This window comes from Pantherophis guttatus, chromosome 2 (genome assembly GCF_059756535.1).
Source record: "Pantherophis guttatus breed Tessera chromosome 2, ASM5975653v1, whole genome shotgun sequence".
NCBI lineage: Eukaryota > Metazoa > Chordata > Lepidosauria > Squamata > Colubridae > Pantherophis > Pantherophis guttatus.
In genome coordinates, this window is record NC_142064.1 from 237,684,662 (window position 1) to 237,707,161 (window position 22,500).

Here is a 22,500-nt window from a genome sequence, read left to right on the forward strand (position 1 = left end):
TCAAGAAAAAAATCATCCAATTTAATGTATCATTATACAATTATCAATTGTGAGTGAATTGATGAATTTATAGGCCAGATGAAATTAAGTTACCTGTGTTTAATGTGTTGCCCAATAGGAAATCAGCTGTGATCTGTTTTTTTTAAATTAGAAATCAAAATAAAATCCTGGAGAACGGTATTCTTCCTTTAGTTTTTATAACACAAATATAATTATTTTATTATTTATTTATTTATTGGTCAGTCAAATTTCTATAGCCACCCATCTCACCAAAAACAACTCTGGGTGGTGCATAAGAATTAATACTTAGACTTATTAATTTAATTTTACTGGATATTAAGATAAATACTACTAAACACAACATTGCATTCATCTTATTTTTTACTAGATTGGGCTGCTGCTAAAAGAACTTAATCAGATGTGATACAGTACTTCTGTGTGTGTTGTAGGTGATGGAAGGGTTATGATACCACCCTCGCATATTGAACTCCTTTGTTCAGACTTTTCTCCATTTCTTCCATTTTTATATGGCAGAATCATTTTGATTCTCCAATAGAACCTTATACAACCACAACAAACTGACTGAGGTTTTGTCGTTATGTGCAATGTGATTGATTAATGACCCAGATTGTGATCACTTTACCCTGGGAATAATGCACATGATTTCAGAAAACATATTATCTCTACTATTGCTTTTCCCAAAATAGTTATTAACTCTAAAGTTTGAGGAAAGTTAGTTGAAAATTATGGATATGATGTTGGAAAAAAACCCAGCCATGTCGGAGAGGGGGCTCAAGCATGGAATTAGCCTCGAGTCCTTGTGCAGTCACAGAAGGTCCAGAACCGACACCTCCTTAAACTCTGTAGAACCTTATCTATGTATTCCCAGGCTAAGGCTGGCAGTCCGGGGGATTCCTTTGTAAATAGGCAGAACATACTAAAGTAGTGAACTTGAAGCTTACTCGTGGAGGTCTGGTTTCTTGTGTCTGACATATAATGATGTAAATTAAGTTTTTGGAGCTGTCTTGAAGAAGTGAATTTACTTGTTTATCATTTTTCAAATATAATAGGTCAATCAGTATATTGTATATTTTCAGGAGACAATATTTATTTATTTATTTTTATTTTATTAATTAAATTTATATACCGCCCTACTCCCGAAGGACTCAGGCCGGTGAACAGCCAAAAGATAAAATACACATAATACAAACATTAAAAAACCATTAATACATGCAAAATGTAGTTTTTGTACACTGCTTTAAGTGAAAATATTTATTATATAGGAGTTATTGTCCCCAAACCATTGAATCTGATCACTAGTATTGGGCCCAGGATAATCCATTCAACAGTCTTCTTTTAGGTGACTTACCTGTTCATCAAGTATTTATAGGTTAATAGAGTGTTCTAATCCAGAACCAGATTGTCTTTTAGATTGCCTGTTACATAATTATTCTTTCTTAAAATGAGCCTAGTTTGAATATTGTATGTATTGATTTTAAGGATTTTTAAAAGTCTTTTTTTCCCCATGCAAACATCTCAGATTTTAGCCCATATTTTTTTTTCTATAGAAATGAATAGTAATCCAGGCAATGAAATTACATTTTGCTCTTATGCTCATGGATCAATTTAGTGATCACACCTTTGTTCCTACAATCCTAGCAAACCTTTCGGAAGTAATATTTGGCAGGGTGTCTTCTCAAAACTCCATTCTGTGACTTTAATCCATGTCTCTATAATGTCTCAGTCTTTCAGAAAGGAAAAAAAAATGCCTTCAAGATTTAACCATGTGTTGAATTTAAGAATGCTGAGGTTTCTCATATTCATAAGCCTACAAAAACTGTCCTGAAATATCTTTCATTAGCAAGTGGGCTTTTAAATTCCTAAATGAATTGAAATAGGATAATATTTTGGTATTCAAGATCCAAATGTTCTGAGAGAGGAAGGTTAGAGAGAAAAGTAGCTTATCAACAGTGGTCATTTTCTGTACTCTAAGACTGCTTTTTCAGAATCCTCTGGCCACGGCTTAAAGACATCCTACTATTGGTTGTTAGAAGATATAACCTTGTGACCCAGACTTTTTTTATCCCCAGTGCTTTGTGAAAACAGCCTATTTTTTTTCTTAGCTCTTCCAGGGTTCAACTTCTGTTTTCTGTCTTCTCCTAACACAAGTCTTGGCATAGGAATGCCTTATAACGCGTCCTTCACAATCTTGATGATGACACAATCACTTACACCCTTCGGCATAGTCTTCCCTTGGAGGTTAGATTGATGGCAACCTTGACTTCCTTTTGAAAGGCAATCAAGACAAGTCCTCTGAAATCTAATATTGCCTTATTGTGGTGGGTGCTATTTGAGTGATGATTCTATAATGCTGTGATAGTGGAAATGATGGTGAAATTGATTGGAGCGTTCATTGTATGTTTATTGTGGTTCATGTGAAGCGCTTCACATTCTTTTATGGTTGTAAACGTCCAGGGACCTGTCTATGAAATGCCTGATCTACATTTTGTAAAGCACCACTCTGGCATTATGTGGGTACCTTATATATAATTAAATACCAGGCCTTTTGGAAGACGAAAAGAAGCGATATTAAACATGTATTCTGTGGTCTTTCAAAATATCAGTAGAACTGTCTGTTACAAAAAAGTATGGTCCTTCAGGTCAATTTAAACTGGAAGAGATATATTATTGGTTCTGTTCTAAATAAGAACAATATTTTTGCAGGGCCATGCTTTCTCCTGTTTTCATTTTTTTACAGTCTCCATTTGTCTCTAAAAAAAAAGATAGCTCATTTTGTAAGGCAGAAATAGGCCAAGTTGCAGGTTATCAGCTGATCATTAAGCAATTCAAATTATGCTGGGATATTATTGTACTGATTTGAACAAATGCACATTAACATAGCCAAGAGGAAGAACATAAAGAGTGGCTACTAATTTGAACCCTTTAAAGGTTTCCCCTGTCCAGCCATGACTGACTCAAGGGGGAGATGCTCATCTCTGTTTCTGAGCCGAGGGAGCCTGTATTATCTGAGAAATGCTTCTGTCATCATGTGACCAGCATGAAAATATGGAACGCAGTAATTTTTCCTGCCAAAGCACTACCTATTTATGTACTCGCATTTGCTTGCTTTTGAACTGTTGTGTTGATAGGAGCTGGGACGAGTAACGGAACTGACCCTGATGCATGGCGCTCAGGTCTCAAACCCGGGCTGTCACCTTTCAAGTTAACAACTCACAACTTTGCCATGTTTGAAATAAGTACATTTAGGATTTTGTCCTAATCTTATAAACTCATGAACAATAATTTCCAAAATGATGCCCATACTGCATTAGTATAAAGACTGCAAGATAAGGCTGCTATATATAATCAATGAAATAGTCCTCTTAATAGTGAAGGTCATTCTGTTTGTTTATTAAGCAAACAGAACAGTATGATTATTGGTCATGCTCTGATCCCCACAAGCCTTGAAAACCTTATATGTGGAAAGGTTTGTGGAGTATATAAAAGTATATGGGATGTGACACATAATGTTAAGTCTTGTGATAAAGGTCCCCATATATGATTTTAACCAACTTATAACTTACTTTTGTACCACAGTTGAAGGCTTGTTCTTTACCTATTATGCTCCTCCAATCCTATAGAACAGGTTGGATGCATCATGCACAGGCCACGCCCACCCCAATTACGCAAAGGCAAAAAAGTCGTGATATGTCACGTGACGCAATCAAGTTTGACACCTGTGCTATAGAATCACTCGCAGATTTTCATGCTCTCACAATCTAACAATCTTCACAGGAGGAAAACTAAGTGTTGTGACACGTTAAGATCAAAGAAATATTATAGCATACATTCCTGGGGATTATAGACTTCATGTATATATACTATCAGGAACAATACACACATGCACTCATACACAGACTGAAGCAAAAGGGGAATCAAAGAGGTCAGGGGGTAATAAAATGGAAGAGGTGGATTTCAGATGCTGATAATTATGTAATGATGGTATTCACTCAGAAATGAGTTGTTAAGTATGACATAGATGTTCTTACATTGGTGAGATTATTAGGATTTATAATGTTATAAATCTTTCTGTCTAATTAATCCAAGGGAAATAGAATTCGAGCTCTTAAGGTATTACAGCAATTTAACAATGACCTTTTTTCAATTATTTTGTTCAAGAATAATTGAGAACTGTGAATAACTTGAGAACTGTGTGCCATTTGCTATTTGTCAATGACCTAATATTCCTTGTTATTTTTAATGCATCTATCTATTTATTTATCCAGATTCATCCATTCTTGTATGACTGTCCAATTTACAGTGATTCTGGGCAGTGTAGAAACAAATAAAAAACAGTCATAAAAACAATGGACAATCTTGTCCAAAACTTATTCTAAAAAAGGAAAGTTGGAAATTGGATTACAATTGTCCAATATTGTCAGATCTAGCAATAATTTCTTGAGGAAGGAATGGACCACAGTCTTCTTAAATGCAGATGGAATCACTACCTCACTGAGGGATCCTCTGTCTGGGCCCATCCACATATCATCCCCCCAGGTAGTTCTGACAAGTCACAAGCATGCTGATCTAATAGTGGCCAAGCCCACAGTTCCAAGGCCTCTCACCATTTCATTGGGACTAAAGGGGTTGTACTGGTTATGCAACATGCTAACCAGCGATAGGCTATTTTCCTCTTGGTTTGCCAGATAACACATGGTGCTATGGTCAGTTTGCTGATTAATTTCTTTTTCCAGTCAATATCCAGCCACATCCAGTAATGGATGGTAGAAATGAAACCATGGTCATCCATTAGGATTGAAACATAATAAAGAAAATGTGGTATGGCAGGGATAAGTCTTCTTCCACTCCTTTTGCATCTTTGTTTCAGGGGTGGGTTCTACTTACCTTTACTACCGGTTCGCAATGGGAATGTGCACGCGCACTCGCTTCGCTCATGCACACACCTTGCTTCTGTGCATGCGCAGATCGCTTCTCATGATGTCAGGGACAGTGGGCGGAGCCTCCTGCTGGTTTTACTACTGGTTCTATAGAACTGGTCCTAACCGGGGGCAACCCACCACTTGCTTTGTTTCATATTCCACACGTCCAGGGGTTCTGCAAAGAAATCGAGACTAAAATTACTCCCGTTTTATAACAGTTTTAATGTCCATGTTCAAACGCTAAAAGAGGATTTAACAACATACAGTAATAACCCCCATTTAAGATCACAAATAGTTAAGATGTGTAAAAACCAGACAGGTACCTTGGTCTCCAATTGTAGTTAAGATTGTGTTAACTACAATTTAACTCATATTAATTCCAGAAATCAGACAAAGCTTGAGCACATCATTATTTAGCATGTTGGATCAGGAAGCTGGGGTACTCATCTATTGCTGCCATTTTAACTTGCTTGTATAGGAGTGAATGATTCTTAAAGAGAAATCCACTTCTCAATATTGATGTTTTTCTAATAATTGTCTGAACTGGGATTCCTTTACAGGAAGATGCTTGTCTTTTGCTTAAAACATAGTTGTATCCCACTGGTACATATGCCAGATAACATTATTTTAAGTGACAGTTAAAAGCTCTCCATGCCGGGAGATCTACTTACGAGTAAAAAGGGGTTCTTTACTTATCATTGTTTCTGCTAGCTGAGACAACTCTATTCTCTTGATTTAAATTAAGCCTTCCTCGTCAAAAGATCGGCAATTGATGAAGGGCTGCAACCGGCTGTATTGTCAGAAGAGCTTTTTATTTCAAGAGGAAGGTTGGAACTGTTCCAGTCACAGATCTACCCGTTTATTCAGAGCTTAATCTGCTGCAAAATGGGCACTTGCCCACAATCCGTTTGTCTGTTTACAAGTGTAAGCTCCTTACCTGCAAACAGTAGAAGCAGAATTTCACAAGGGAGGGGCTCTTTAACAACCTTGACAGTCATAATACCTTCTCATGAAGAGTAACATGCCCTAACTACAGTGGATGTTGTCACAGCACCCTAAATACATACGTTGTCATGGCAGCATCACATGATGTATCAGGACTCCCCCCCCCTTTGCTAAACTGGGCATGGGCATGGGTGGCACGTGACGCATCCGGTTCGCAGGCCACAAATTTGACACCACACCTAAACCACCTGGTCTAGGTGGTCATTTACTTCTGCTGAGGGCTATGTCAAATTTTATTGGAGCTACAGGTCAGATATATCAGGCTTGCTATATGATAATGATCCATTCTCTGGTTCTGGTTCATTTTTGGTCCACAGTGCTATCCATGAGCTATGATACAGGGTTATCATTCTTTGGGGAATGGAGGGCTAGAATTAAGACTGGCTAACATATATATGTGGGGGGCGGGGGCTGTATTTGTGAATTAACTTGCTTGGCAAAATGTTGCATTTGTGGATAATAGATTTCTTTAGTTTTATGCTGAGAAGTTATATTTCCATTTTGAGGTCACATTTTCAGGTGGAGTTAAATCTAAAGTTTAAGACTGCAGTTTCTCTCCACCCATCAGTCACTTAGCATCTGGACCTTTGCGACACAAAGGTTCAGATGCACAAATGATCAAATCACAAATGATTTTAGCACATTAGGATGAGAACTGTGTCCTTTGTTAAGACATATATTCCTATTATATAATAGTACTCTTCTTTGTTCTCCCTGTGTACTTGGGAATTTTTAAGAAGTCATTTCTTTTCATCATTGCAATACTTTAATTCTATTTTAGCAGAACCTATCTGTCATACTTTGTAAAGAATGATGTTTTGTGTTTAGATAGTCTTAAGACTACCATGATGTATTATTGTAAATTTGAGCAAAACTGTATATGTATAAAAGCATCTGGGGTCATTCGCTGAAGTAAACAATTAAGGGTATTGGAAAAAACGTAGCACAATGGACTTGGGTGAAATTCAACGGGAAAAATCTTTCAAGCAAAGATTCTCTGCTCAGACTTGGAAATTGGAACATATTCTGAAGGCTTCAAATTTCCCTGTCATTCTGCATCCACTCACAAAGTATGCTTTGACAGGGTCTACCTTTCTTTCCAGCCTTCTATTTTTAAAGCCTGACTTTCAGAGCAGGAGAAGAGATAATTTGAACTCTCGGCAGTCAGTGGCAAGGAAAAAAGACTGATTTTTATCACGTGTTCCTCAGTCTGTTTTATAATATATAATCAATTTTAATTCCAGCAGATAAGAATCACTCTGATGTACAGCTTTAAAATCAAAAGCAACTACTATATTTATCAGTTATTTATTATAACTGTTTAAACCTGCATTCCAAAATAATCTTCCCAAAGCAGATTACAAATAATATTAATACAAATATTAATATCAAAATTTAAGCAATATGATTTAGTGAAGTAGAGAAAAAAATCTCATATTTCTCTCAGAGAAATTGGTTGCACTGACCTTATTGACAATTAGACAGAAGAGTCCACTATTACTGGGCGTACTAAAATAATAATTTTGAAGAAATACTTTAGACAATGGTGCAAGAGACTCTAAAAGATTGCTTAATGAATAGGAGAGAGATGCTATGTTCACGCAAAGGTCCAAAACAATTCTGAATTATTTTGGGAATGAGCGCCTAAGAATTCAGCAGAATTATGTGGTGGCTGGTATTTTCTTCTTTCTTAAATAAGATATAGCCTTATTTTTCAAGGTATAAGTAGAGTCACAAATCAGTAAGTATAACATCCACTGAATTTAAATGCACGATAATATAACTGTTGTAAATACATGGTGATTGCCAGTCCCCCAAATTTTGTTTATGTAGCCATGGAGATACTGCAATGGTCATAAATACAAAGACTGGTCGTAAGTCACTTTTTTTCCAGTGGCATTGTAACTTTGAACGGTTGCTAAAATGTGATATAATTAAACAACAAGAACAACAAAAAAAAACTGTGAAAAATTGACTATGCAATTATTTATTCAACAAAAGATTAGGATATATCCCACTTCCTTCTCTGGAAGAAATAACTTAGAAAGTGCTTGTGGAGTCAGAGCTCCTGCTGAAACAACGGTTGGAAGCTGGAAATAGGCTCTTTCACCCAGCTCTTAGGGAACCAGTTCTGTTCTTGCAACACTGTTTTATCCCTTTATTACCAAAGAAGTGGACCTTTGCAATATATTCTTCCTGGAGTTGTGAACTTGCATCTGATGCAGAAGGTGGGAGCCTTGTTAACTGGAAAAAACAATTAAATCTATTCTGAAGTTGCTTCTTTGAAGTCTGGGCCCAATTGAAATTGCTTATTTTCCCCTATAATAGTGATGGCTAACCTTTTCCGGACTGAGTGCCCAAAGTGCACGTGCCCAAACCCCCAAAATGCAATGCACGCTTGGTCCCCACGCATTCACATGCACCCCTGCATGTGCCCCAATCCCCTGCATGCACGTGCAGCCCCCCCACATGCGCCCTGCCCCCACGCATATGCGGCAGACACTCAAAAACCAGCTGGCCAGTGGTAGGCATGTGTGCATGTGCGGCGGAACTGAACTGAGGCGATGGCTCCTGTGCCCACGGAGAGGGTGCTGCATGCCACCTCTGGCACGCAGGCCATAGGTTCGCCATCACGGCCCTATAACATATCACAGACTGCCTCAATAAATCTGAGCCTGCCTTAAAATTCTGTCCATTCTTTTAAAGAATAACTACTGACAATCTCATCTCCTTAGGATTTGACTATGATGTCCAGGCTTCTCAAGAGTAGTCTTGGTTGGGAGAGCTTTCTGTTTCATGCTAGTTGCATCCCTTTCTGGATTGGGAGGCTCTGTTTACAATCAATCATCTATGTCCTAGTCATTTCAGATTGGACTACAGTAATGTGCTTTACATAGGACTGCCATTGATGAGCATCCAGAAGCTCAACTGGTACAGAATGCAGAGTTGGAGGCTGTTATATGTGCTACCAGAAGACTATATATTACACCTCTGCTCCATGAACAGCATTGGCAACCACTCTGTTTCTGGGTCCAATTCAAACATTAAAGCCCTTTATGGCATGGGACCGGGCTATCTGAGGGACCCCTTCTCCGATTACATCCACCTGTCCCATTTGATCTGGCAGAGAAGGCATGATGCATGTACCATCTTCCAGGAACCTATATTTCCCTACAGAACAGTCTATCTTCCCTGTCAGAATATTCATGACTGGGAAGACATGGTAACAAGGTCAGCCAATGAATAGGCATAGCAACTAAGCCAATTGGGAGCTGAGACAGACTGGAGCCAGGCGTGTCTTAGTCTGCAGCTTCTGAATCTGTGCAGAAAAAAGAGAAACTGAAACCAGTGTGCATGCTGTCTGCTCTGCTGAAATGAAACTGTGAATCTGCTGTTGGTATTGTAAACTTACTTCATGTCTTATTGTGAATATAAAGAAGTTAATGAATCCTGCTGCATCAGTTTATCGGTGTGTGCTTCTGGTTTTGATTTTTACAAGAAACTCTGACATTCCCTGCCCCTCCCCCAATGGTGGGTTGCCCCCGGTTCGGACCGGTTCTATAGAACCAGTAGTAAAACCGGCGGGAGGCTCCGCTCACTGACCCTGACATCATCAGGAAGCTTCTGTGCATGTGCAGAAGCGCAAGCGTGCACGCGAGCCCCATTGAGAACTGGTAGTAAAGATAAGTAGAACCCACCCCTGCCCTCCCCGTCCAACGTCAGGTTAGCTACATCCCTGCTATCATTTTAGAAATCCCTCAAAACCTAGTCAACAGACCTGGGGATCCAGGGTAGCCAAGATATTCTTGATGGCTTTACTGTGGTTGATCTTTTCATTCTTTCATATGGTTTGTACATTTTACTTTTTTATATAACATTGTCATTTTCATAATGACATTTCTATTTTTATAATGATTGTTTTTGTATATTTGTTGTTTTCTTGATTGTGGAATGCTGCCCAGGGGTGGTTTTTGTGAAATGGGCAGCCACAATATAAATGTGATTAATAAATAAATAACTATAGATCCTATTAAAAGTATGTGTTATTTTGAATTTGCCCAGGAAATGTTTTCATAAGCTTAAACGTAAGTCATACATGTTTGATTTCTGCAATTCTAAAAATGCTGTGATTTTAATCCAGTAAAGATATGGCAAGTAAGATATGCAAAATATAGATTACATATAGCTTTTTCATCATTTAAATATTTTAATTTAGCTTTCTAGTGATTTAATATTGTGCTCAGCATTGTCACAAAGGTATTGTTATAGGAAGCGATACAGACTATGAAACATTACCCATTACGAAGATACCATGTCTTTAAATTATGGCAATTTCTTAAGATTTTAAAGCAAAATGAGCTCTTAGAGATGTGATTAATAGCAGGGAGATGAGGATAACACTGGGTCATCAGTGGCACTCCATTACAAAAAGGGTTGAACTAATAAAGGCATTCATCTATTTGACCAATAAAGCATTTGAATGATATGCTTGTAGTTTTTATCATACAGTACTTCCTTTTCACTGAAGAAACTGATTTTACATGTCTGCAAAGGATCACAGAAGAAATTCAGTTGTAATCTGTAGATATTTTAATGCTGAAATAATAGGCTGGCCATGCAACATTATGCATTAGATTTCAGATTTGTGCCATTTGAATTTTAAAATTCTGAAAATGGAATACTTGCCTTTGGGTATTTTTTTTTCTTTGTTTTTTTTTTTAATAACAAAATTACCAAGGTTCCTGGGATAAAACAGAGAAGATATAGAAGACAGAACTATACAATCATTACAGGCCATATGAAGTACTACATCATCTAGAAGACTTTCTCCAGTTGTCTGCATGAGTGTGTGCCTACACAGACTGTTTCTGCTGGGACTGCCCATTCAATTATGTGCATGGACACAAACACAAAGATCGATGAGAGACACCTTTGAAGGATCCAGGCTAAACCTTCTGGAGAAAGTGAATAGCATGATTAGCCACAATGACAAAAGTTCTAATATGACGAGTTTTCAAATAGACACACTGATTTCTTCTACTCTCTCTATTTATTTGTATATTATTTTATTTACTTATTTTTATACCATCAGCTCCCCTATAAGGTGAGTCTTAACACCAGCACCTGCTACTAGTATATATGCAGCATGAATAAGTCTCAATACTGTTCTCCCTTCCCAATGTTCTGTTAATAGTGCACTCCCTTCCCAACATTTTTTCAATAGTAATTATATTATTGAATAAATAGATATAGGTGTGTATAGTTAGGGTTAGAAGAAATTTTCTTTCTTATGCCTTACTTTTGGGTGTGCTTGGATGTAATCTAATCACAATATATAGGCATGTTATTGTCATGTTTATTTTCTGCAACACCACCTCAGTGTAATAAAAAATGATCATGTAATTGTTTCTAATTAAGTTCTGATTAAGTCCAGATATTATTTTGTGTCCCTTGTGTCAGTTTTATCATTACTAAATATGCTATGTGTTAGCCGACGTCCTCAGTGACTTAGTCAGAACATTGATCTATTTAATCAGAATTATCGACTTGATCATGATTGGCAGTGACTTTCCATGGTCTTACGCAGGAGTTTTTCCAGTTGTATGAGAAGGATTTGGAGATTGAATCTGGTACCATAAAAATACGCACTTTCTTTAGATGGTACAAATTAAGATACAAATTACATGTATCTAGGTAAACAGCAGAAAGAAAGGAGTTTTTAAATGGTATTATATGTTCAAGAGCCGCTTTAGTATAATAATTAAAGGCATCAGGCTAAAAATTGGGAGACCATGAGTTCTGCTCCTGTCTTAGCTGGATGATCCTGGGACAGTTACTTTCAGACATAGAAAGAAGATAATGACAAGCCATCCTTGAAAGTGTTACCAAGAAACACACACCCCTTCCCTCGCCAAAAATTGTTCGCAGGAGCCATGTACAGTGCAGCCCAACAAATTGGGCAGTAGTTACATCTAAAGTGGGAATAATTCACTCAGTTATTGAAATCCAAAGTTTCATTTGTGCATGGGGATACCGCAAAGAGCACATGGGGTTAAGATAAAAAGATAAAAAGTGTATTATTGTCATGGGAATTTCTTATAGATTAATAGGATATACAGAAAATAAGGATAGAGTGTGTGATAGCAACAATGGGAGTGTTTCTGCTGGTAACTTAACTGTACCAAGAATCATAGATCCAACTAATTCCTCTCTCTTCTTGCTGACCATTTTAAATTTCAGAAAGTGGGGGAAGGAATAAGGGGATTCATTATTCTGGACCTAAGTTTTATTAACAGGAAGAATTACTTTAAATGAAGTTGATTAAAACCATGAGAGACAGTGAGCATGTTATCTTTTAAATTCATTGTACAAAGGAAATCGTGAATAGAAAAGAGTGTAGTGGATATCAGAATGGATTTTGGTGAACTGAGATGAAAGGTAGGCCTGATCTAATGGCTTAAGATCTTGAAGGAATGAAGTGTCCAGGAATCTTGCAAAACAAGATACTGAAAGCACAATTACAAAAATAAACAAAAAACACCCTGTTAGAAAATAAAATTAGGAGACATCTAAAGTAGACCAATGGAAATTCACCCAAAGTTTTCTAAAATGCTAAAGAGAAATAACATGAATACAAAGCTGAAGGAGGGATATAGAAGCAAAAAGAATGCAAGGCAATTGCTATAAACTGTGTTAAAGTGAAGAAAGAGCTCAAGCTTGCAAGAAATGCTAAAAACATCACACACACACAAACAGGAATGTCAGAAACAAAAGGACATGCAAAGAGGCTGGAGTTTCAGGGATAATTGATAATGGTGATGATCAGAGATGGGTTTCACATATTTTTACCACCAGTTGGCCCCACGTGCGCATGCTTTCTTTGCGCTCACGCACACCTTCCACACATGCGCTCAGCCTTCCGTGCATTCGCTTTGCTCGTGCATGTGCCTTCCGTGCATGCGCCTGGCCTTGAAAATGTGGCTAAATAGGATGTCATAGTGCCGGAGCAGGTGGGCAGGCCCACCCAAGATTGCCACTATCAATTCGTTCGAACCAGCTGAATACCACCCCTGATGATGATGATGATGAGAAAGTAAAATGTTTAAACACATTGAATTGGTTTTTCCATCAGAAGGGAAGAAAGCCCAGTGTTTCTCAACCTCAGTAGCTTTGAGATGTTTGGATGAACTCTCAGAATTCTCCAGCCAACGGTTGGGGAATTCTGGGAGTTGAAGTCCACACATCTCAAAGTTGCTGAGGCTGAGAAATAGTGCACTAGAGAAAGGAGGGAGCTCAGCTCAAGTTAAATAAAAGGAATATAAAAGAAAACTAGTTTAATTGAACGTATGTCTCCAGGGTCAGATGAATTCTATCCTAGTGTGCTAAAAGAACTAATGAAGCAACTGAGCAACTGTTAAATGAATCTTGGAAAGTCTCAAGAGTACTGCTGAAGTTCCAGAAAATTGGAGGACAGCAAATGATTCCTCAACAATCAGAAAAAAATGGCCATGAGAAGTTACCGACCTATCAGTTTGTTATGTATTGTGAACAAGCTCTTCAAGCATATTGTTAAACAGCACATTTGTGAGAACTTGGATAGAAACACAACAGTTGACATTTTCAGCATGGGTTTGAGACAAACAAACCTTATCTCCTTTTTTGACATTGTTAACTAGCTTAATAAGTTGGGGGAATCTTATGTTGACATAGACAGACTTTTTTTTAGTGATATCTTCATTAATGATAAAAGATAAGAGTTAGCTGATGCAACTGTTAGAGGTTAATTGGTTGAATGGGCCATACCAAGAGAGTATTCATAGATGTTTCCACATCTGTTTGGTGATTATTATAAAGTGCCACAGGCTCTGCCTTGAGCCATTTTTTTTTCCAATGTATTTGTTTATGACCTGGGGTGATGAACAAATTTACAGATGACACAGGATGAATGGGTAATACATTAGAACAGCAAGGTAATGTTCATAAAGATTTAGAGAGGTTTAACAGTGAACCAAATGAAAGGGAAGAAAGGTCTTGCACACCGAGACAAAACATGCAAAAACATGAGTATAAAATAGAGAATAGTACTTGGTACTAATAGTACCTGGCAATAGTACATATTCTAGATCTACTTGTTCTAGTAGATTGCATTGAAAACAAGCCAGCATTACAATTGAATTGCTAATAATTAATTTAACTTTTATTAACTTTTAATTGTTTTTATTATCTTTTTATTACGATCTATTACAGTGATAGGGACAGCATATAAATTTAATAATAATAATAATAATAATAATAATAATAATAATAATAATAATAATAATAATAATAATAATACCACCTTGCTCAGAACAGCTTACATCCTCCGACGATACCTTAACAGTTCCTAGGTCCTTGGTTAGGACTCGAGCTGCTGAGCTATTAACCAGCCTCAAAGGCTGTGAATCTCACTAAAGATTAACTACTACTACTACTACTACTACTACTACTACTACTACTACTACTAATAATAATAATAATAATAATAATAATAATAATAATAATAATAATATTATAAAGAAGAAGAAGAAGGAGGAAGAGGAGAAGGAGAAGAAGAAGAAGAAGAAGAAGAAGAAGAAGGCTGGAGACACACAGAGTCCAGATCATAGGAAATAGTTTCCTATTGTATCCTGTCTTGGTCAAGCCTCATTTAGAATATTGTTTTCAATTGTGGGCACTGAAATAAAAAAAAGGACTTTGAAAAATTGGAATTCCGAGGAAAACTACCATGATGGTGCCAGGACTGGAGTTCAAGTCCAATGAAAAATGATTAAAAATACTAAAAATGTTTAGCCTGTAGAAGTGAATTGAGGAGGGTATATGATAGCAGGCTTCGTATATCTAAAGGGATGTAATTTGAAGTGGAAATAGAGTTGATTTCTCTTAACTACCAACCTCCAGAACCAGTGGGTCAAATTTGCAAGAAATTAAACTCAAGTTAGATATTAAGGAGGGGGGAGCCTAATTTATTATTATTTTATGGCTGTCCATCTTAAAACACAACTCTGGGTGTCTCACAACAATAACAAAGCTATAAAGAGCCATAAAACAATAAAACAACTAGTGATAGCCTGTCATCTAATAGAACAGATTGTACATGAAGTGGTATGTTTATTTCACTGAATAATTTCAAAGAGAGGCTATCTAGTCAACTGTCTGAAATGCTTTAGAAGAACTCCAAGCAGGAGTTTGGATGAGATGTTCTTTTGAGGTCTTTTTCCTGAGATTCTGTAATCTGGTAAAAAAGTACAGATTATGAAATAGGGAGGTATATATGTATATATATATTTAAGAGTTCTTCTGTGAACTAGGTTTATATGTTAGCACCACCCAGCCTGAAAGATGTCTATTATTAAGAAACTAATATCAATCAAAATTTAATTTGATCAGAATTATTTAAACTATAATGCTTAAAAATACGCACTTTCCTCCCTTCCCTGATGAGTAACCCAATATTTCAAGTGTGAAGCAAAGAATTTTTTCCCCCTAAGTTCTAAGAATCAGACTGGTTGCTTTACTGAGCAGCATCTAAAGGTTTTAGAACATTAAATGTGCAATATTTTCATAACTGATGCTGTTTAGTGCATCTTGATTAATCTCATTATATTTATTTATTTATTCATTCTTACATTTCTGCATTGAAATGTTTTCAGTTGTGAAATAGTGGTAACTTAATTTTGAACAGAACATGACTTCTAGAAGATATGTTTATTTATTTGTTCAATTTATATAGCCTCACACTTGCTAGATGACGGTAACAGAATGGGATTGGAGTTGGCCTCATTGCCCAATCAGTCACATTTTGCTCTGTCTAAAGTACAGTTCAGAAACGTATCTTTGACCAGAGAGCATGAGGGACATTCTTAATTGCCTATGGTAATTTACATACCCTTGGTCAGCAAACTTAAAATCTGCAAAGATCTGTGTTTTCTTACCACCTTCCTAGTATGTAAGAGTACAGTTTTAATTTTTACCTCTCTTTTTAGTGCACATGCAATTGGCTGTGCTGAACTTCTATATGAGTTGACAAGTTTATGTGTGGCTCATAATATTCACAATATTTATTTTAGAGGCATCAAAACATTCTAATTAATTACTGTTTGTAAGAGGCCTGTGGGAAAAAGTGATTTAAGACTGTGCTTTCTCTTTTTCACAGCTGTATGTCATGTATTTCTCTATAAAGATGTGCGTAAGAATCAATAGCTGCACTTCTGTTGCCTTGTCCCACTCTCGTAAAGCGTTGTTGTTTTTTTTTTACATCCATTCAATCCAGGAGGATTGAAACAAACACACACCTTTTCACACAAGCATTATTGAGTGAGTTGCAGGCTTATAAGATGATATAGCTGATCTTTTAGTTAGTGCACTAACTAAGGAGTACAAATTACTCGAGTTACTGGCTTATAAATTGAATTGATGTAGCTGATGGTTTAGTCAATGCAATAACGAAGGACTACAAATTACTAGAGATACAGGGTTATAAATTGATGTAGCTGATGGCTTAGTTGGTGTAATTATTGAAGGAGTAAAACTACTTGAGTTGCAGGCTTATAAGTTGATATAGCTAATCATTTAGTTAATGCAATAACTAAGGAGTACAAATTACTCGAGTTACTGGCTTATAAATTGATGTAGCTGATGGTTTAGTTGGTGTAATTACTGAAGGAGTAAAACTACTCGAGTTGCAGGCTTATGAGTTAATGTAGCTGACGGTCCAATTAGTGCAATAACGAAGGAGAACAACTTACTCGAGTTCCAGGCATATAAGTTGATGTAACTGATCATCCAGATAGTGCAATAACTAAGGACTACAAATTCCTCGAGTTGTGGTGTGGTTTTATAAGTTGATGTAGCTTATGGTCTAGTTAGGGCAATAACTAAGGAGTACAAATTACTCGAAGGGATTGCATCTTGTTTAAAGGCACCTGGCGCTGTATATTCAAGATCCCATTGTTCCCAGCAGTGGCCATGCAACCTTTTTCTACTCCTCTGAATGTCAGAAGGATGACTGTTTGTTTGCCTTGACCTCTCCCCAGCTGTTTACTCTGCAATGCTGCCGCTTCAACCTTGGTTCCCTGAGACTGGCCCCTTTTCTCCTCCCTGCTCTGTTTACAGTTGTCCTACCCAGCGTCTCACCTATGAAATCTGTTGATTATTCCACCTGGTTAATGTTAAATTGCTCTTGCAAGAAGATGTGTTTGTTCATAAACACAAATGCCAGGGCTCTTGTTTACTGTACCCATGGCAGCAATCAGTTATTAAACAAATATGGCTTTGTTTGCGGGCGTGAGCAGCAGTTTAGCCTGCAAGGTCGGGGGCCGGTGGGGGGGGGGACTTTAAAAGCTAGTGTTTTGATAAAAGAAGAAAACGGGAACTTGTCCCTGGAATGTGGTTGAAACTGACTTAGGTTTGTTTTTCTTATCTTTAACTTTGGATGAAGGGGCTGCAAAGATTAGCAAGTGGTTTGGTGGTGTTTTTTTTTTTTTCCAAGAGATTTCCTTAGTGTAATGATAGCTATCCAGTTGTTTGCTTTTTTTTTTCAGAAGGGAGAGAGAGAGAGAGAGAGAGAGAAAGCGCATTTCTGCAGGACGGCTAGCACAGTAGCAGAACATCTGATGGCTAGAAAATTCTGTGTGGATCAAACGAGAAGTTTAAATGTCTAGGACAAAAGGATAGGGGCTGTCATCCAGGTAATCGCCAAAGGGGAAAAAAAAAAAAGAATAGCCTTTGAATATGATTTAGTTGCTTTGTAATTGTGGAGTGGGATGTCTGTGGGCGTACGCTTGCAACTCAGTAATGTTGGTGTGAAGGTGTGTGGGGTTTAGTTAAAAAGCTATTGGTGCTTCTTCGGCACATTGTAAAGGGAAGGAAATCTTTCTTTTGTTTTAGAGGAGAATAATAAAGCCTTTACATAATAGCAGAACATAGTAAAGAATCCGATTAATATTCCTTCTTTATTTTCCTACTATATATAGATCAGTTTGGTTGCTTGCCTCCAGTGAATTCTCATGTGCTAGCCTTAAGTTTGAAAGCATATCCACTACTTTTTTTTTTTTTTCATTCCTAAGAGGAAAATTGACAGCAATAATTACTCCTTTCATATTGTTATGCAAAGAATCTGGAGGTGGGGAGAAACATTACTTTTCCCTTCTCTTTCCTCCACTGACTTCATGGCCACCACCCACAAAGCAATGGGATACTGTGTCTTCCATTGAATTTATTGGGACAGATATGAGAATTTGCTCAATTTCCATTAAAATGAGTGATTGTGGAATTGTTACATTTGACAGATTATATTGCATATAATTCGAATATCAGATGACATTGGTTAGCATTTAGCTTTACTTCTCAAAGAAAGAGAACAATAAAGCATGGGGAATAAGAATATTTGTTTTTAATGTTTAATGAGAGGCTTTTAAGGTTATACTCGAGAGCCGCTATTAAAATAAGAAATTGTATGTGCCCAAGAAAGTTTTGAAGGCTCTGATTAAATGATTGACCCATTTAGTCAGCCAGGCAAGCAAGTCAGAAAATGTTTGCAAAATTCTGAGAGAGATTTATTTACTAACAGATCACAATGACCTGATCCATTCTGTTTGTTGTGATTCCTAAAGCAGTCATGGAGGTGAATCAGAAGGCACTTGAAGTCATTAATTGTGATTAATCAGTTCCTCTTTAAGGGGTGTGGGGGGGGGGAGATTGACTATGCTTCTAAACTATATTATGTTATAGTTTAGCAAAGCACCACTTAATTTTGGAGATTATTATTCTGCAGATTAAATTAGTTGGAGTATAATTTACAGAAAAACTTACTTCTACGTAAATAGGCATAAATTGGATCAGATTATGGAAGGAGTGTTTTTTGTAATAATGACTTATGAATGCCATGAGGCATGCTTGGATTAAAACTTTTTCTTTGCTGCATGCTCTTCAAGAAACCAGAATTGTGAATTAATTTTTTTTAATTAAATCTATCATTCTAAGCGAGGGAGACACCTAGGACTGGTTAGGACCAATTAGGACTGGTTTACATAATACAATTGTATATTATATTTATATTGTAACTGAGTAAACCCTCCATAGGTACATGTTGATACTCACCGTTGTATAATAATTCAATAATGTTGGGCAGCTCTCTATTCAGCCAGATTAGAAGAGAGCTTGATTACATTTGCCACATTCACAGAAAGGTTTCCAGGATGGTGAAAAGATCTAGATGTATTTAGCTTGCAGAAGACAAGGTTTAAGGTTGTCTTTAAATATATGAAGAGCTCACTTGCTCCCAGGGTGGATAAAAATCAATGATTTTTTTTTAATTTAAATCGGATTTTTTTTATTTAAATCGGATTTTTTTGATTTTTATCGAATTTATTTTAATAAAAAACTTTTGGGATAAAAATCTATCGTAAGATAGTTTTCTATTTAAGATACATAAATAATTTAGTTTATTCAGCATGAAATGGAGCTTAGTTATGTAGCATGAGGCTGTATATTCTGCAACACTGGGACTATCGGTGAGTCAACAGTGGGTCAAAGGAGTAGCTCTTTAAAAATAATGATTTAAATCGAGTTGAATTAAATAAAGCCTTTTTATTAGTGATTTAAATCATGATTTAAATTGTGATTTAAATCAACTCGATTTAAATCAAATCCACCCTGCTTGCTCCAAAAGTTAAATCAAAAATTAATGGGATGAAACATAAATGTAGATATAGATGAACCATTAGGAAAAACTTGGAAGTAAGAGCTGTCAATCAGTGGAAGAGGTAGCCACTCAAACAAAGGTTAGAAAGTCATCTGAGAATGGTTTAATGAATCCTGCAATGTGCAGGAGGTTGGACCTGATAGCCTCTTTGGTCCCTATCATCTCTATTATTCTACAAATTGTGGCTGTAGAGAAACTAATAAAGAAAATGAAAATACAAAAAGGCTGCCACAACCCACAGCGGGTAGGAAATAAAAGAGTTTTTGAAAGCACCAGAACGCTATCAACACTACAATCGGTATACAATCTGTTTGAATACACAGAGTGGTTTGTGCAGGAAGAACTACCCTTGGCTTGTTGTTGAAGGAAGCCTTTTTTCCTCCATCTTAGGTTTTTAATAAATAATATAGGCATTCATGTGCTTGTGGAATGGACCTCCCACCCAGGTTTGCCACCGTAACAGAATCAGTAGCACCCATAGCTAGTGCTGCTTCAATAACAACCTTGTTTGCAAACATGTTTTCTCCATATTTTTCCACATTTATAAAAAGGCGTTGTTTGTATGTCCTTAAAGAGGGAGGGAGGCAGGCATAGTTTACTTTGACACACACAAGTATTGGGAAAACATGCCATAATATATTTTAAAGACAGAAAAGTACAGGAGGACTTTTACTACGGCTCTGATGTTCCTCTGCTTTGAGAGGTGTCTTTTTATTCAGAAAAAGCCCGTTTCTGTTCTGGTAATGTGTCTGATTAATAATTAGTGCAGTAATTAATGATTAGTGCAGCAAGTCATTAGAAAGAGGCTGGGAAGGGCAGATCAGATAACATTGCTGGCCTTACATATTTGCTCAACTATGCCTGGTGGGGGTGTGGAGTAATGAGTGGATAGACAAGAGGGTAGTCTTGAACAGATGGATGGCTGGTTAAGTACTTTAGACACTGGGAAATATTAGAATCACTCAAAAGATCATCATGGTTATTATGTTTTACACCTTCTTTCCAGCTACTGCTCCAGATACACATTGAAATACCAAGCAGAGACAATCTGAGAGCCAGTTTGGAGTAGTGGTTAAGGGACCACAGGGAGACAGTGAGTTCTAATCTTGCCTTAGGCACAAAGCCAGATGGGGGACTCCTTCTCAGCCCCAGGAAAAAGGCAACAAGAAACCACTTTCAAAAATCTTGCTTAGAGTACTGTGGGGACTTTATCCAGGCAATTGCCAGGAGTCAAAATTGACTCAAAGGAACACACACACACACCCCAATCTAGTTTAGTAAAATGGCAAGTGCATCACTTTTCTGACATGGCTGCTGTGCTTTTAATAATAATCCTGCCCCTCCTTTATTACTTTGCTGTATTACTGACTGTTCAACTGATAAGGCAAAGGAGAACTGCATGGGCATTTGGCTTAGGCATCAGATTTAAAATACACTCAAATTTGTTTTGGATATTTTGGGATTTTTTTATACCCATACAAAATTATGAACGTAGGCTTCTTTGTTGTTGTTTTAGATTTCTGTGAAGTCATAGAGATTGCAGAGAGCCAATCAGTATTTGCTCTTTCTGGCCCATACCTGGGAGTGGAAATTAATAGAACATTCCCTACCTATTCATAGAATAACAGAGTTGAAAAGGACCTTGGAGGTTGTCTAGTCTAACCCCTAAACAAACAGGAGACCCTACACTATTTCAGACAAATGACTGTCCAGTCTCTTCTTAAAAAACCTCCAGTGATGAAGCACCCACAACTTCTGGAGGCAAGTCGTTCCACTGGTTGATTGTTCACACCTTCCTCCTCCTATTTTCCCCAGAAACAACAACCCTGTGTGGTAGATTGGGCTGAAAGAGAGACCGGCCCAAAGACATCCAGTTGGCTTTCATGGCTAAGGTGGAACTTGAGTCTCACAGTCTCCCATTTTCTAGCCTAGTGACTTAACCACTAGACCAAACTGGCTCTCTAATACTGACTGAGTAATACTGAGAAAGTCTGAATTTGAAGATAAGCATGGTTTTAAAATTAAAGAAAGAAACATAATAACCTCTGCAATGTTGATGACTACTCTGATAGCTAAAAGGCAAGTCATTTGCAAGTTTTAATAAATAAAAGTCAAAGAGTCCAAGTTAAAAATGGGACTAAGATTAAACATAATCTTTTTACGACTGTCCAGGAATAAAAAGTAGTTTTACTTTTTTCTCCTGTCAAAACTACTTCCTGCTGTCAATCAAGCTGACAACTGGAACTTTGTTTTAGTAATAGGTAAGATTTTCTAGGTTGTTCCCTGACCTGAAAGATTTGCATTTGCAAATGGAATTCAGCTAGAGGATTTCTGTTTGATGCACTTACTGTAGAATGACTCTTTAGTTGCAATGGTATTGCAGTTCTTCCTCTAAATGTACAAGTTTTATATGAGTCTATTATTAACATTTTTCATACAGCTATTAATATCATACAGATGTTAGCTTGCTGCAGCTTATAAAAAAACTGCATAGCAAACAATATTCAGAAACACTGAAGGACTTTCAAGGATAGTATTTTGAATTCAGAAGAAAATTAACAATTAACTCCTATATTTTATTGGGCTTGAGCATCTTCCATTTATTTGTCAGTGACTCTTGAGGCCCCTCGGCCATATTCTTACCCATCCATTGCCATTTTGGATGTAAAGAGATCCAGAAAGGAAAACTATGCTAACATACATAATTATACCGATAAGCTTCCTTGGATAGAAGCAGCTGCCAAATTAAAAGAATGATTTTTGGGGAAACAAATTTTATTTCAAATTAAAAGAAAGCTCTGGATCATCTGAAAA

General features: G+C 37.0%; 1 protein-coding gene across 25 annotated transcripts in view; it reads left to right on the forward strand.

Annotated features, from left to right (window-relative positions):
* FOXP1 (forkhead box P1) overlaps positions 1 to 22,500 on the forward strand; it is a 631,964-nt gene that overhangs the window by 343,575 nt on the left and 265,889 nt on the right. For 2 of the 25 annotated variants that reach the window (XM_034440572.3, XM_087887939.1), the window contains exon 1: positions 17,523 to 17,671. The exons of 22 other annotated variants lie outside the window; for them this stretch is intronic. The gene's annotated coding sequence lies outside the window, so the exon portion shown is untranslated. Of the gene's footprint in view, positions 1 to 17,522; positions 17,672 to 22,500 lie in introns of those variants that run through there. One more of the 25 variants, XM_087887941.1, reaches the window with a different exon arrangement.